Genomic DNA, 14,023 nt, shown 5'->3' with positions numbered 1-14,023 from the left:
GGGTTCAGTGCAGAGTTCTATGAAGTCTCAATAATATCAACTTCTATGCTACTTTCTGCATTGGGCTTCTTGAAAATCTATTGGTTAACCAAGTCCCATGACTCTCCTAAGTCTAAAGAAGTGTATACAATACAAGGTGTGAAACTTAAGAGTGTTGGTTCACAGAGACAATCAGCTTAGCAGTCTGCCACACTTTCTATCTGGCCACCACCTTCCTCAGTCAATGCTGGTCTCTAAGTTGCCCACAGTCACAGAAGATTTCCTTCTACCCCATTGACAGAAATGTCTACAATAGCTTTTGATTGTCACAAATGGACAGAAATGGACCTGAGTGTATAATGTAAACTTCCAACAGTGTATAAAACAGTCATCCACAACACAGGAACATCTAACCCCAAATAGCAAAGGGGCAAAGATGAGAGACTTCCAGACACTAGGTTTCTCACATAGCCAGTAAGGAAATCAGACCTGATGCCTAAATCTAGTGAAATAGTTCTGTTGGAGTAAGACAAAGAAGAACAAGAATAAAGGAGTAAAAAGCATTCTAAATTATGGGGAAGAACTAGATGGACTGGGGCCAAAGGAAGGCAGTAGTCATTAAGATCTATGAGGGAGGAAAAGCCAGATAATGTAGGAATAGGTGGCTAAATCAGACCCTATGAAAAATGTAAGGGAAAATAGGAGTGCTTAAAACTATCCAACATCCCAAGAACGTCTACTAGTTACACGTGTCTGAATGCGGGCTGGAGAGAAGGTTCAGTGGTTAAGAGCACTGACTGTTCTTCTTAGACGTCCTGAGTTCAATTCCCAGCAACCACATGGTGGCTCACAACCATCTGTAATGGGATCTGATGACCTCTTCTGGTGTGTCTGAAGACAGGGTACATACATGAAATAAATAAATCTTTTAAAAATAACATGTCTGAATGCTACAGTGTGTGCAAGGAGAGAGAGCTGGAAACACAGCAATCAGCAAATCACCAAGAGTCACTGACTTAATTCTCCAAGTGTCTATCAGCTGCACATCAGAAAAACTGGGGAACTTTGAAAAGTCTCCCTAAGACTCCTGCCAGACTTACTCCTTTCTAGAATCCTGATTCTAACATCTATAAAACTTAATTGATTTATTTATTGTCACAATTGAAATCCAGGCTGAGTTTATCACATAGATTATAGAAGAACATTTAACAACTTGTGAACAAGGGAAAATATGAATCTTAAGAAAAGTATTTACTAGAGTGCAGAAGATGGACAAGAAAAGACAGAGGGATTTCCACACTGTGTAAAGGAATAAACTATAAGATAAAGGGATAGAATTTTATTCATGGACTCTATATGAATATTTTTATGAAGGACAGGCCTCATATCTATCAGTGGTCCCACGGCAGATACAGAAAGTCAATATCAACTACCATTTTTATTGTACTTTCTGTGTTTAGAAATAAACAGATCCTTCTGTCATGTAGTCAGCAGTACATTGGGGAGTAACATACCGTACAAGGTTTTAGCCTACTCGTTGCCTACAATGTAGGCTGCAATAATTCAGTTGGTGATAATGTACACTAGGCTCCATAATAATAAAAACACATAGAAGCAAAGTCATTATAACATCCCATTGAAGAACCCACAAGTATAAAATGTGATAACAGGATATATAGCCATGTGAAGTCCAAGGACACTGTAAGAGATGGAAAAACAAGAATTTAAGGATGTCTCCATTGCTGGCTTGCTACAATGGTAAAACTCAGTTGCTAATGTGAGGCGTGGGATGGAGATCCAGCCAAGCTATTCCTTTGAGTAAATCGAACTTCAGAGTGCTAAAAACTCACTGTGTTACTGATGCACCTCATTGTACTGCTTTTTGGGAGAGCGATACAGCTTTTGAGGAGTTTGTCTCAGTTTGGGTTTTACTGCTTGGAAAAGACACCATGACCAAGGCAACTCTTTAAAAGGACAACAGCTAATTGGGACTGGCTTCACTTTCAGAGGTCAGTCCATTATGAGCATGGCCGGAAGCATGGCAGCATCCAGGCAGACAGCATGCTGGAGCAGGATGTGGGAATTCTACATTCTTGATCTGAAAACAGCCAGGACACGATTGTCTTCTACAGGCAGCCAGGTGGGAGATCTCTTCCGCTCTGGGCGGAGCTTAAGGATAGAACCTCAAAATCCACCCCTCCCACCTCCACATTGTGATGCAATTTCTCCAACAAGGTCATACGTACTCCAACAAGGCCACAACTCCAAGGCCACCTCCCATGAGCCAAGCATATTCTAACCATCACAAGGGTGTTTGTTCGCAAGTCATTTAATTGACAGGATGGATGAAAGGGATACAGAGACTGAGAAGGGGAAGGCTAGGCTTTGTTCCTATGTCATACCAAGAGTACAGCACAGGCAGGACAGATGGGGTCAGCACAAACCTTGGCCACAGAGATACAGGGATCCTCATACTTTCGCATTCCAACTAACTTCATATGCCACCGTGGGAAGGATAGTATTCTGTAATGGCAATGGTCTCCTCACTCCACAGTTTGCATTCCTCAATGGCTTTCCACTTTTCTTTGGATGGAAACCAACTGCTTCATGTTTAGTTTTCCCTTCGCTATAGCTTACACATGTTTTGTTCAACTTTTATCCTTCACGTCTCTGTACTCACTCGACCTCCCAATAATCTCTCTGTCCTTGCTGTGTTTCCTGCCTGTTATTTCTCACATTTTTCCCCTGTCTTACTCAGCTACCTAGCCATTCAAGTTCAATTCCAACATCCCCTAACCTGGGATCCACATAAAACATTCTTTATACCCACTGCATAGTTCTTAAAGGATCTTGTATATATGTTCCCGAAATTAATTTGATCTGGGTCAGCAAGGCTGAGAGCAGGAGCTTTGATGCCATATCAGGCTTGCTTAGTTTCCTGTGGCCTCTCCCAGTGATTCCTCTTGAGAAATATACCTTTGGTCTTCCTGCCATTATCACCAGTGGATTGCCACACTTCTGTTTATATACCTTAATAAAAATGAAGTGAAAATACAGGAGGGATGTATTGCATGAGAGGAAAATAAATAAAATATAATTTCCTTTTTACTATTATGCCCTTAGTATTTTTTAAAACTTTTATTGTTTTACTTCTTTTCTTAAAAAATAATTTAATTGGAATATTCATTGGTATGATTGTAATTAAAGTTACAATAGCTCATTTCAAGGATTTTTTTTAAAAAAGTTGAACAGTACTAAATTCAAATACCTAAGAGGTTTAACTAATTTAATTTTTCTAGCAAAATAAATGGTTTTTCTTATAGATACTAAAAATAAATATATAATTTTTCAATAAAAATATTTCCCACCTTTGGGTCAAGAATTAATTCACATGTCTTTTCGTGGACATTATAGCAAATGACCTTTCTCCCAGTCTAATCAGGACCATAGTGTTATCTAATTAAAATACTATCAAAGTGCAGTTTAAACAGCTCAACTCCTGGGACAACTGTATTATGAGCAGCCTACTTACTATGCAGTTCAGCAGGTTTTATCATAGAAGACGATGAGGATTTCTCTAACAGTTGGATGATTACATATGACTGACAGACTACAGCTGGCTCTCTGTAAAATTTCACAGCAAGAAATAGCACCCAGATTTGGACCAAAGACTGCAGTTAGCAAAACTCAAGAGATGAAGGAAGGACCGGTTCACACAAGCATCATCTACCCTGCCAAGGCCATGACACTGTTCAGAAAGAAAGGCATAGCCATGAGCATCTTCACTGCTTGAGTGATGTTGACACTTGTCAATTATGTGTGATGTTACATATCTGAAGGTGCCTAACATTGAATCAGCTACTTAAAGTTAGTAAGAGCTCACAAACCAAGTCCTTATCTCCTCTATCCCATGCCAGGGACCAATAGGAGTTTGTGTCTTTATTACTCATTTGCCCTGCTTTGGAGGATGTAACTTGGTCCTGTTCTACTTTCTGTAGCTGTTTTCCTGATACACTGCACATGGGCATTCTCTTCTTCCTTTATGGTGCTTAGATCACCATGCATATTTTAATTGATAACCAAATAAAGAATATTATTAAGTGTTAAAGAAGTGTTATCATTCCTGTCTGTGAAGATTTGTACAGTGGATCTTATAGAACAGTTTTTTTTTTCAATTACCTTGCCCTGCATCCTGTGACACCAAAGTACTGTCTCCAACATTCCATTGACTTCTCCCAATAGCAGGTGACTGGAAACGTTTATATCTACTGAAAATTTCTAGGTTAAAACCCTTGTTTGGAGACCTGAGAGGACCGCAGTTGCTAGAGTTAGAACCTTAAATAGTTGATTGTGCTTTGTGGGTTTTTTTTTTAATTTTTTTATTGGATATTTTTTATATTTACATTTCAAATGTTATCCCCTTCCCCGGTTCTCCCCTCTTTCATACCTCCTTCCCCACCTCCACACCCTGGCATTACCCCACCCTGGGGAAAGGATCCTATACTGGACTATTTGCCTATAAATTTCATGAAGTCATTGTTTTTGATAGCTGAGTAGTACTCCAGTGTGTACATGTACCACGTTTTCTGTATCCATTCCTCTGTTGAAGGACATCTAGGTTCTTTCCAGCTTCTGGCTATTATAAATAAGGCTGCTATGAACATAGTGGTGCATGTGTACTTGATATATGTTGGAGCATCTTTTGAGTATATGCCTACGAGTGGTATAGCTAGGTCCTCAGGTAGCACTATGTCAATTTTCTGAGGAACTGCCAGACTGATTTCCAAAGTGGTTGTACCAGCTTGCAATCTCACCAGCATTAGGGTGTCCTCAAACTTAAGTAGCTGTCATTTCTATGAAAAGGAAAAAATCTGCAAGAAATAGACATCATGGCCTCAGGGCACATGGAAAATTCCATATGAAGAAGGACGATAAGAATGGAGACCTACAAGTTAAGGCATAAACAGACCTGCCAGTAAAGGAAAGTTGGGGGAACGTGGAATGATCTAGAATACAGAAAAAGTAGTTCTACATCCGGAAGATTGTAATTATTACAGATTTTCAGGGCAGAGGAAAAAAGTTTATCCTACTGAAAATGCCAGGCAGAATTAAACAGGGAGGAGAGGGAGTCCGAAGAAGCAAGAGAAAATCTGTTTTAAGGGCCTCAGGATGACTTCTAGACCTGGAACCTCTGCCACGGCCTTGACAAGAGTTGCTATTCCATTCGAATACTTTGTCTCTTTTGTTCCTTTTCTCTCTCTGTCTGTCCCGTTCAATCTGTAACTTTTTGTCTGGGACCCACAGGATCCAACTTTCACTCTAGGTCATTTTGACTTCACTCTAAGAGTCTTCTAGCTGTCATACTCTGTCACTGGTCCTTTATCCTCCAATGCACACTTCATTTACCTGGTCGGCTGAGTCTTCTTTCCAGGATGCACAATCCTTTATCAGTTCAATGGAACAAACTCCACAGTGCCCCGAGATAAACACCCCTCACCCAGTAACAATAGTGCCTTGATCTTAGATTTCAGCCGCTAGCATTGTGATGTAATAAGAAGGATCTGTTTATTCTGCCAAGGCTGTGGGGGTTGGCTGTAGTGCCCATAGCAACTTAGCACATTGAGATAACAAAATGTGGACTTTCTTTCCTTATTGGGAACCAACTTGCTGAATTCCTTTTCTCTCTTGTTTTCTCATTTCTTGTTCCTGAGCACAGCCCTTCAATATACTGAGTCCATCCAGATTTTTGTCTTAGTTTCTGTGCCTAAAGAACCAGATGTAACTATTATCTGAGCTTCAAAATACTCCCTTGTTCCAGAAGGGGGTCAGATCTTAGAGGTCAAGACTATGAGTATTAATCAAGTTTGGGCATGATGGCTATTGTCAATAGAAAGCTACTAGTACCCAGTTAATGACTTTCTCAGAATAATTATGTGCATCTACAGCTGTGCTGGTATTTCCAGCATATCAATAGCTCATGTGCATATCCCACTGGAATAGAAGGCACGTTCAGACACTGTGTCTGAGTTGGCAAAATGACTCAGGAAAAACCTGGCATCCTTAAACACATGTGGGCAGCAGATTTTTAAATACTCACATCAATCTAATTACAAAAAAAGCAGTGAAAATATTAATATCTTAGACATATGCAGGAATTTCAATTAACTTTAGCAATATGTTGTGATTTTCCATGTTACAAAACATCGTTATTTTTAATCCGTAGATCGTGATGTGTCTTAAGCAACTTTATGTGTACTTTTATAAAGCTTTCCTGTTTTAGAATTCCTTTGTATAAACAGCTCCGTAGTGCCTAGCCTCTGTGTGTGTGTGTGCGAGAGAGAAAGTCAGAGACAGAGACAGAAATATATACATAGATAAATAGAAATTGAGAGATAGACAGATACAGATCCTTACAGACAGGGACAGAGAGATAGACAAAGGTACTCTGATAGAGCAGGTAAATAATGAGAGAAACAAAGGGATAGAGTCAGAAACAGGGACAAAGTCATATAGATTGAGAAAGAGTAAAGACAAGGTGTAGAGAAATTTTATTCAGGCAACATGGCTTCTCTGGAAAGGAATCACATTCAAAACCCTTCTAGATCTAAATGATCCAGCCTGGTTGCAAACACACTGTGGATTACTGTATGATCTGGCTGCAATACAGACACACCCTAGCACACACCTTTAATCTCTAACAATGAAGGTAAAATTGGCAGCCATGAAAGTGGTGTCTAATTGAGAAGCAGACAAAAAGACAAATCAGGAATAGTTTCAAATCAGGAATTCTAAAACAGTGAGAGATAGGATATACCCGACTCACATGAGAACAGCACAGGAAAGAGACTACATAAGACAGACACAGAGACACAGAGAAAGAAAGAAAAAGAAAGAAAGGAAGGAAGAAAGGAAGGAAGAAAGAAAGGAAGGAAGGAAGGAAGGAAGGAAGAAAGAAAGAAAGAAAGAAAGAAAGAGAGAGAAAGAAGGAAAGGAAGAAAGGAAGGAAGAAAGGAAGGAAGAAAGAAAGAAAAGGAAGGAAGGAAGACAGAAAAATTAGTGGTGTGTGTTATGACAGTTTCACAGAGACAGGTTGCAGAGAAAATAAACTAGACCCAGATGAAGACAGAATACGTCAGAGAATGAGAAGGAGCCAGAAGATTAGAATCAAAGTTGCCAAAGTTAATATGAGGCCAAGCAGAGCAATTGAATCAGAAGTTGAAAGAAGCCAGATTGAATTAGTTAGCTTGGAAGATTGGATTGTTCATTGTTGGAACCAGCAAAAGGCAAGTCATTCAAGTGTGCAAGCTTCCTCTGCTTTCCTTATTCTGATAAATCTGAACCTGAACCACAGATGTTACAAACATTCTAATGGACAAAGTTATGTGAAGAAAATTTTACTCTTAGAAATTTAGCTTGGAAATGAACTTTCAAGTGAGGATTGAGTATTTGATTGCCAACTGGTTGTCTAAGGCAATGTGCTGAAGCTTCTAGGTCTAGGTGGAGGGATCGTTAGAACAGAGAAAGAAACACTCTGGGCTCTGCCCAGTATTCACCACAGTTTGGATATGGTGCTTATTACATCCCTTCATCTGAGGAAATAAAAGCATCATTTAGGAAAAGGAGACGGAAAGAGGAGAAAAATTTGTATAAGAACTTGTTCATATACTCTTTAGGCAATGTTCAATATAGCTCTTTATTTGTAAGATAATATAACCCACAATAAAGTTATGCTGTATTAAGAGAGAGCAGTGCACAGATATCGTCAATCAACCAAGAAATAAATTCCGATGATCTCTCCGTAGTATGAACAAAATGAAAATATGAAACAACTATCAAGTAACTAGGTGAAACTTCAAATAATCCTCATGATCCTCTCTGTCTTCTGAAAGTTTTCTGACATGTGTCTGAGGAACTCTCCTAATGCTCACAGAAATAATAAGGAGAAATGAGAACATCCACGTGGAGATTATACTCTGCTCTCTTTGTCCTTTGTCCATGAGCAAGTCCATGATTCTTATTTTCCCTGTAATTAATTTCCAGAATGAAATGAAATAGACCACTGTTGCGAGAACAATTAACGAAGTGGCGGAACTGGTTCTGGCATTCCCACTCAGAGTGGATCCTCCCGAGCCTCGCACTCAGGCTGTCTCGCTGGGAACTTTGCTCACATCCCCTGTAGCTCGGTAGGATCAAAGCTCTAGAAACTTATAGTTGATCAATTATATTTATATGTTAAATACTCAGTCACAATACATCCCCAGAATACATTCACTGCCAGTTAATGAAAATAGAAATTACCCACCTAGACAAGATAAAATTGACTTAGACCACCTGGATCAGAATCGTCTTCTTTCTCTGTCTCCATCTTGATTTCTTGCTCCTCCTTCCTCCTTCCTCCTTCCTCCTTCCTAGACTTTTCCCTCCGCCTACACTTCCTTCTCATCCAATGATAGGCTTTGCCTTATCCTGGACCTGCCTTGCTTCATAATGACATCATCCTACAGGCTACAAATAAATAAACAAAAATGTTAGGCATGATGTGTTGGTATTCAGCACTCAGGAGGCAGAACCTGGTGGAAAGCCATCCCAAAAGACATAGACTTCCAGCATAGCCAGGGCTACATAGTATGACCCTGTCTCAAACAAAGATTTCTTTTTTAATTAAAAAATTGATAAAAAATTTTCTATTTTCCTAGTTCATGAAATAAGTTGATTGTTTTCTTTCCTCTTTGCCCCGGCCCACTTTCCCCAGACACGTAGTTACCTCACGCAGACCATTTATCCTTCTTAGAACCACTGAGGATTTTTAGAAAGCTGGCATTCAGGCACTCACCTGTCCTACCTAGTACCACATTTGTGAGTGGCAGTTACTGAAGAACAGTAGTTCAAGTAGAAAAGTTTAGTCAGCCTTGTTCTTTGGCATGTTAAATACAGGGGCTTCAAACTATGAAAAAGAAATCTGCTCCCTTTTCTCTTTTTAAGCTCATGGAAGACATCCCTAATCAACCATGATAACCTTTCCCAATGAGTTAAGTATTTTCATAATCTTCATTGTAGTATTGATGGCTACTAGCACCTTAGAATTTGCCAGCAAACAAACAAATTATATTTGCTTTTAAGGCAAAAAACCAAAATTATGTAGCTGCTAGAAAGATAGTAAAAAGCCTTTAAAGTAACAACATCCCATGGTGCGGTTATTCAAGCTGTGGTTTGTGCTTTCCTATAGATGACTTAAATGCAGACTTATCTTTGCTCCTCTAAAGAGGAGTATTTTGTATATCATCTAGAACATACTGCATAGACGTCACCTTGAGAAGTTACTAACAGCCTTATTAGGAAACACTAATTTTGCATCATTGTTAGAACAGCAAAAGGCAAGTCATTCAAGTGTGCAAGCTTCCTTTGTTTTCCTTATTCTGATAAATCTGAACCTGAACCACTGGTGTTACAAACATTCTAATGGACAAAGCTTAAGTGAAGAAAATTTTACTCTTAGAAACTTAGCTTGAAAATGTACTTTCAAGAGTGGATTAAGTATTTGATTGCCAACTGGTTCTCTCAGACAATGAGATGTAAGGCAAGGGAAGTGGGCAAGTGTAGTAACAGAAATAGAGGGAGCAAGGGTCCTGGCGGGCAAATTAAACTTCTGGAAATTGTGTGGTGTAATATTAATAATCAGACAGAGGACCGACATTCAAATAGAATTGAAATTGGATTCAGACAGAAAACGTCAGCTCTAACACTTCTGACATGAACTCCTGAAGGCAGCACAATTTCAAGAAGCCAGACTTCATGGATGCCTTCCCTTTGATATTAGCCCTCACAGATAATTGAATCGGCATACTTTTGCTACACAGTCAGCCTCTGGAATATGGATCCAAGAAAGGCAGCTTTGAGGAAGGCACAGGTGGGGACAGTATGAATGCATTAGATATTTGATTGAGATGTTGAGGTAGTACAGGTATCTTGGTGCTTTCTTGTGCCCCAGTTGTGAAACATAAGGTTTGTGTTGAAAACCTGAAAATGTTTTGGTTCCCAGTTTTTCATGAGATGAGTAACTTGGTGGACCATGGTGAGGAAAGTATATTTCTAGTGATATTGTAATACATGGGTTTATTAAAATCATGAATTTTCCTGGTTTTCTTCAATGTGGCCTTGGATTTAGCTTGACTCAAGGAATCAAGCTTTAGGGAATTGACTGGCTGTTACACTATCTGGATCTTCTGTCAATAGAGTGGGCTTTGTCTCAGTTTACATTATGCAAATCCAAGGAACCATTGACATTGGGCAGCTACGCCTGGTTAACAGGAATGCACAATAACATAAGACTGAGATTCGGGTCTGAGATTGTAAGCAGGTAATTGTATTAACTTCCTTTCCCCCTGGGTTTCATAAACGTTGCCAAAAATAGAGACCAGATAGGAGCTAAATTTGTTGCTATTAATTAATGTCATGTTTTGTTTCCACATAAGTTCATTGTTTCCTTGAAACATATGTCTGTTATTTTTGGCCACTTTTTGATAATAGATCCAAAACAGGGTTTCAGACATTTGAGTATCATGCTCGGCATCTGTTCAAAGAGAAAGAGAAGTCTCTCCAGACTCCCATTATTTTAATATTAGTTTAAATGTTAGTCTTTGTCAATCAGAACTGAGTGTTTTTTGAAAAGTACCTTTTAAGTTGTTTTATTTCCTATTGCTACGACAGAATACTAGTGAGTGGGTCATTCATAAGGGAAAGAAGGTTAGCTCACAGTTTTGGAGGCTGGAAATACAAGATGTGAGGGCCACATTTACTAGAATTTCCTGATTCCACTGGGCTGCTTCTTGTATAACATGAATTTGGAAAGGCAAAGGACAAATGCAGATTAAGACATGTAAGAAATGAATGAGGAGAAGGCAGAAAAACCAAGTTCATTTCCTAGAAACCTGTTCTTCAAATCAGCAAGGCCTTGTCCATGAGGGGCCAGTTCCCATTATGTATTTGCTTCTTGTCAGACCACACATTTCAACAGGGTCCTGCCTAGGAACTAACTTTTAAATTTACCTTAAAGGGAAACAAATGACATTTGAACCATATAAGAGCACAGTATACAAAAGTGGAACCTCCTGACCCGTGAATACACCCTTCTGGAACTGTTGGTCGAAAGGTAAGGATTTGGGTTGAGTATTATCTCATGAGAACCTAAATCTAAATACTAAAAAGGACAAAAAGAACCAGATCGCATAGGATATCGTCTTTAAAGAAAGCCAACTGTTAAGGTCTCCCCCCGAACCCCGTTGCATAGCTATAACCATGGTTTTCCATGTTCGCCAGCTATTTCATATTGTTACTATAATATGTCTACCAGTCATTGACACAGAAAAATAATATGACTCAGATTAGGTTTGTGGTCCTCACACAACCTGTTATGTTCTGTATGTTAATCTTAAGAAATTCCATAACCGGGGTTGGGGATTTAGCTCAGTGGTAGAGTGCTTGCCTAACAAGCACAAGGTCCTGGGTTTGGTCCTCAGCTCTGAAAAACAAGACAAAACAAAACAAAACAAAAAACAAAAAAAAAGAAAGAATTCCATAACCATAAGCTTCACTTAGGACTCATCAAGCTAAAGGCCACTATGAACTATTTATATCTAAAATGTCTTGGGTCAGAGCTGACCACTGAGAAGCACTTCCAGCACCGTCATAGGAGCTCATTGTGCTTTTTATGGTTTTAGCCTTTATATGGCCCTGAGAAATATCTAGCATAGAGCTTTCAGTTCTCCAGCCTGAGCTGGAGCCTTGGTCAATCAGTCCTGAGGTGTACATTCAGTAAACCATCTCTGTTTAACTGAGATCAGTGTTTGTGTGGTTTCTAGGGTGACTCCTGGACCCCCAACACTAAGTAAGCTCTTCATCCAAAGCCCACCTGTTGAACAAAAGTGCAGGCTTCTCCTTGGATTTTCACGTCAAGCTAGCATTAGCTAAAGTTTTTGTGTTTAAAATATTTCTGACACGTAGCAGTGCAGAAACCTGGTAACAATGCACGGTCTGGTTCCTGCTCTCAGAGCAATGAACTCAAGATGAGTCTATAAATGGAAGCAATAGTGTGGTAATGAAGAGTTTCAGGGTTCAGGGTTCACTTCAGGCATTTAGTTAAGAAATGATGTCCAGAAACTTCGCCATCTTTAAAATGAAGGCAATCATGCTACCTTGGCAGTTTAAATAAAATAGCCTCTTAGAGGTCCATAGAGAGTGGCACCATTAGGAGATACGACTTTGTTGGAGTAGTTGTGGCCTTGCTAGAGGCAGTGAGTCTCATTCTCCTTTTGCTGCCTGCAGACGAAGATGTAGAACTTTCAGCTCGTTCTCCAGCAAAATGTCTGCTGCATGCCACCATGCTTCTCTCTGTGACAATAATGAACTAAACCTCTTACTTGTAAGCCAGCCACAGTTAAATGTTTTCCTTCATAAGAATTACCATAGTTATGGTGTTCTTCACAACAATAAAACCCTATCTAAGACATTTACATGTCTCCAGGAATAGGAATTAAAATATGGAAGAATACTCAGGCATCAGCCCAGAAAAATCAGAATAAACATGGTTTGGATGCGAATAAGAGTCTGTCAACTTTTATATAAGCATTAGTCTGTGTGACCAAAGAAATACAGAATTGTTGGAATGTTATTTATGAGATTATGCACTGAGTCACCAGAGCTTACATCATTGTTTTTATCATCTCACTTGACTGTGGCCGTGAGATTTCCAGGGGTGTGGGTGGGGGATTATGGGGCTGTCTCTGTAAGTGTTATGCAGTAAGAGACACAAACTGAAAAGAGGTGAAACTAAAAACTCAGTTCAGTTTGACTTAAACTGCCCCAAACTTCAAGAGTCTGATGGTTTATTACAAGCATATGTAAACATAATAGAACTTGGAAAAAAGTTTCTAGGCAACAATCACTCCAATTCTAAGTACATAATAAAATTTGACCGTGAAGATGGGATCTATAGCTTTGGGCCTAAGATTTGTTGTGCTCTCTGATAAAAACAGAAGATAGCATAGAGGTCAGCAGTCTATAAAGTACATATGACATCTCCCCTAAGGATGCTTTCTATCAACTGGGATCTAAAGATAAAGGTTTATTGGTGAAGAGACTGAGATAATCATTCTGAGAGATTTGGGTGAAGTCTTTATCTACAAATAATAAAAGGTCACGAGGTCATTAACAACACTTGCTCTCACTTCCTGGTGGGAATGTGGGTATTTTATTTCCTCCTTTGAGGAGACACCTACACATGTTTAACATATCTGTTTTCCCTAATGCTCCGTGAATACAGAGACTTCTGTGTCCCCAACATTTGTCCACTTACTCTAGACAAGGAAACCACATGAAAAAGTTGATATGCTTGGGAATTTAAACTCCTGACAATAGCAGTGACAATGAGTTCAGAGGTACACCAGCCAGATCAAGTAGGGCTTCAGGTAACTGATACTGAGCAGACACTCCAATTTACAGTCTTCTGAGAGACTGCAAGCTAGACGCCTAACTAATCCACCTCTCCTCTCCATTCACTCATCATCTTTGTAAAATAGCAAGTATTTTAGGGTTTTTTTTTTTTAATCTTTTCTTATTTTGCCTTTCCTTTTTTCTTGTTTCACTCACAGCATGCAAGCCAGATAAACCCTTTTTTGTTGTTGTCCTTGGTCTGTGACTTTATTGTCCTCAAGTTAGATGGAAGGTTTTGGATAGAAAAATATGCAGCATATTTAGATGACTGTCTTAATACATTAAGGTTATTTTTTAAATTGGATATTATTATCCAATTATTTATTTATTTACCTTCAAATGTGATCCCCTTTCCGGTTTCCCCTCCAGAAACCTCCCTATTTCCTCCCCTTCCTCCTGATTCTATAAGGGTGCTTACTTACTCACCCATTCCTCCCTTCCTCCCCTACCCTGGCATTCCCCTACCCTAGGGCATTGAGCCTTCACAGGACCAAGAGCTTCTCCTCCCACTGATGCTGGACATATGTGGAGCTTCGGGTTGCTCCATGCGTACACT

At 39.4% G+C, this 14,023-nt stretch overlaps 1 long non-coding RNA gene across 1 annotated transcript in view; it reads right to left on the bottom strand.

The window, feature by feature from the left end:
* Positions 1-5,668, bottom strand: part of LOC102549329 (uncharacterized) — a 145,088-nt gene extending 139,420 nt beyond the window's left edge. The window contains exon 1 of the long non-coding RNA XR_010066248.1: positions 5,386-5,668. This is a non-coding gene — a long non-coding RNA (uncharacterized LOC102549329). The remainder of the gene's footprint in view (positions 1-5,385) is intronic.
* Positions 5,669-14,023: the final 8,355 nt, after the last annotated feature.

The sequence above is a fragment of the Rattus norvegicus genome, chromosome 4, assembly GCF_036323735.1.
Source record: "Rattus norvegicus strain BN/NHsdMcwi chromosome 4, GRCr8, whole genome shotgun sequence".
Classification (NCBI taxonomy): Eukaryota; Metazoa; Chordata; class Mammalia; order Rodentia; family Muridae; genus Rattus; species Rattus norvegicus.
This window is presented reverse-complemented; position numbering and strand designations above follow the sequence as displayed.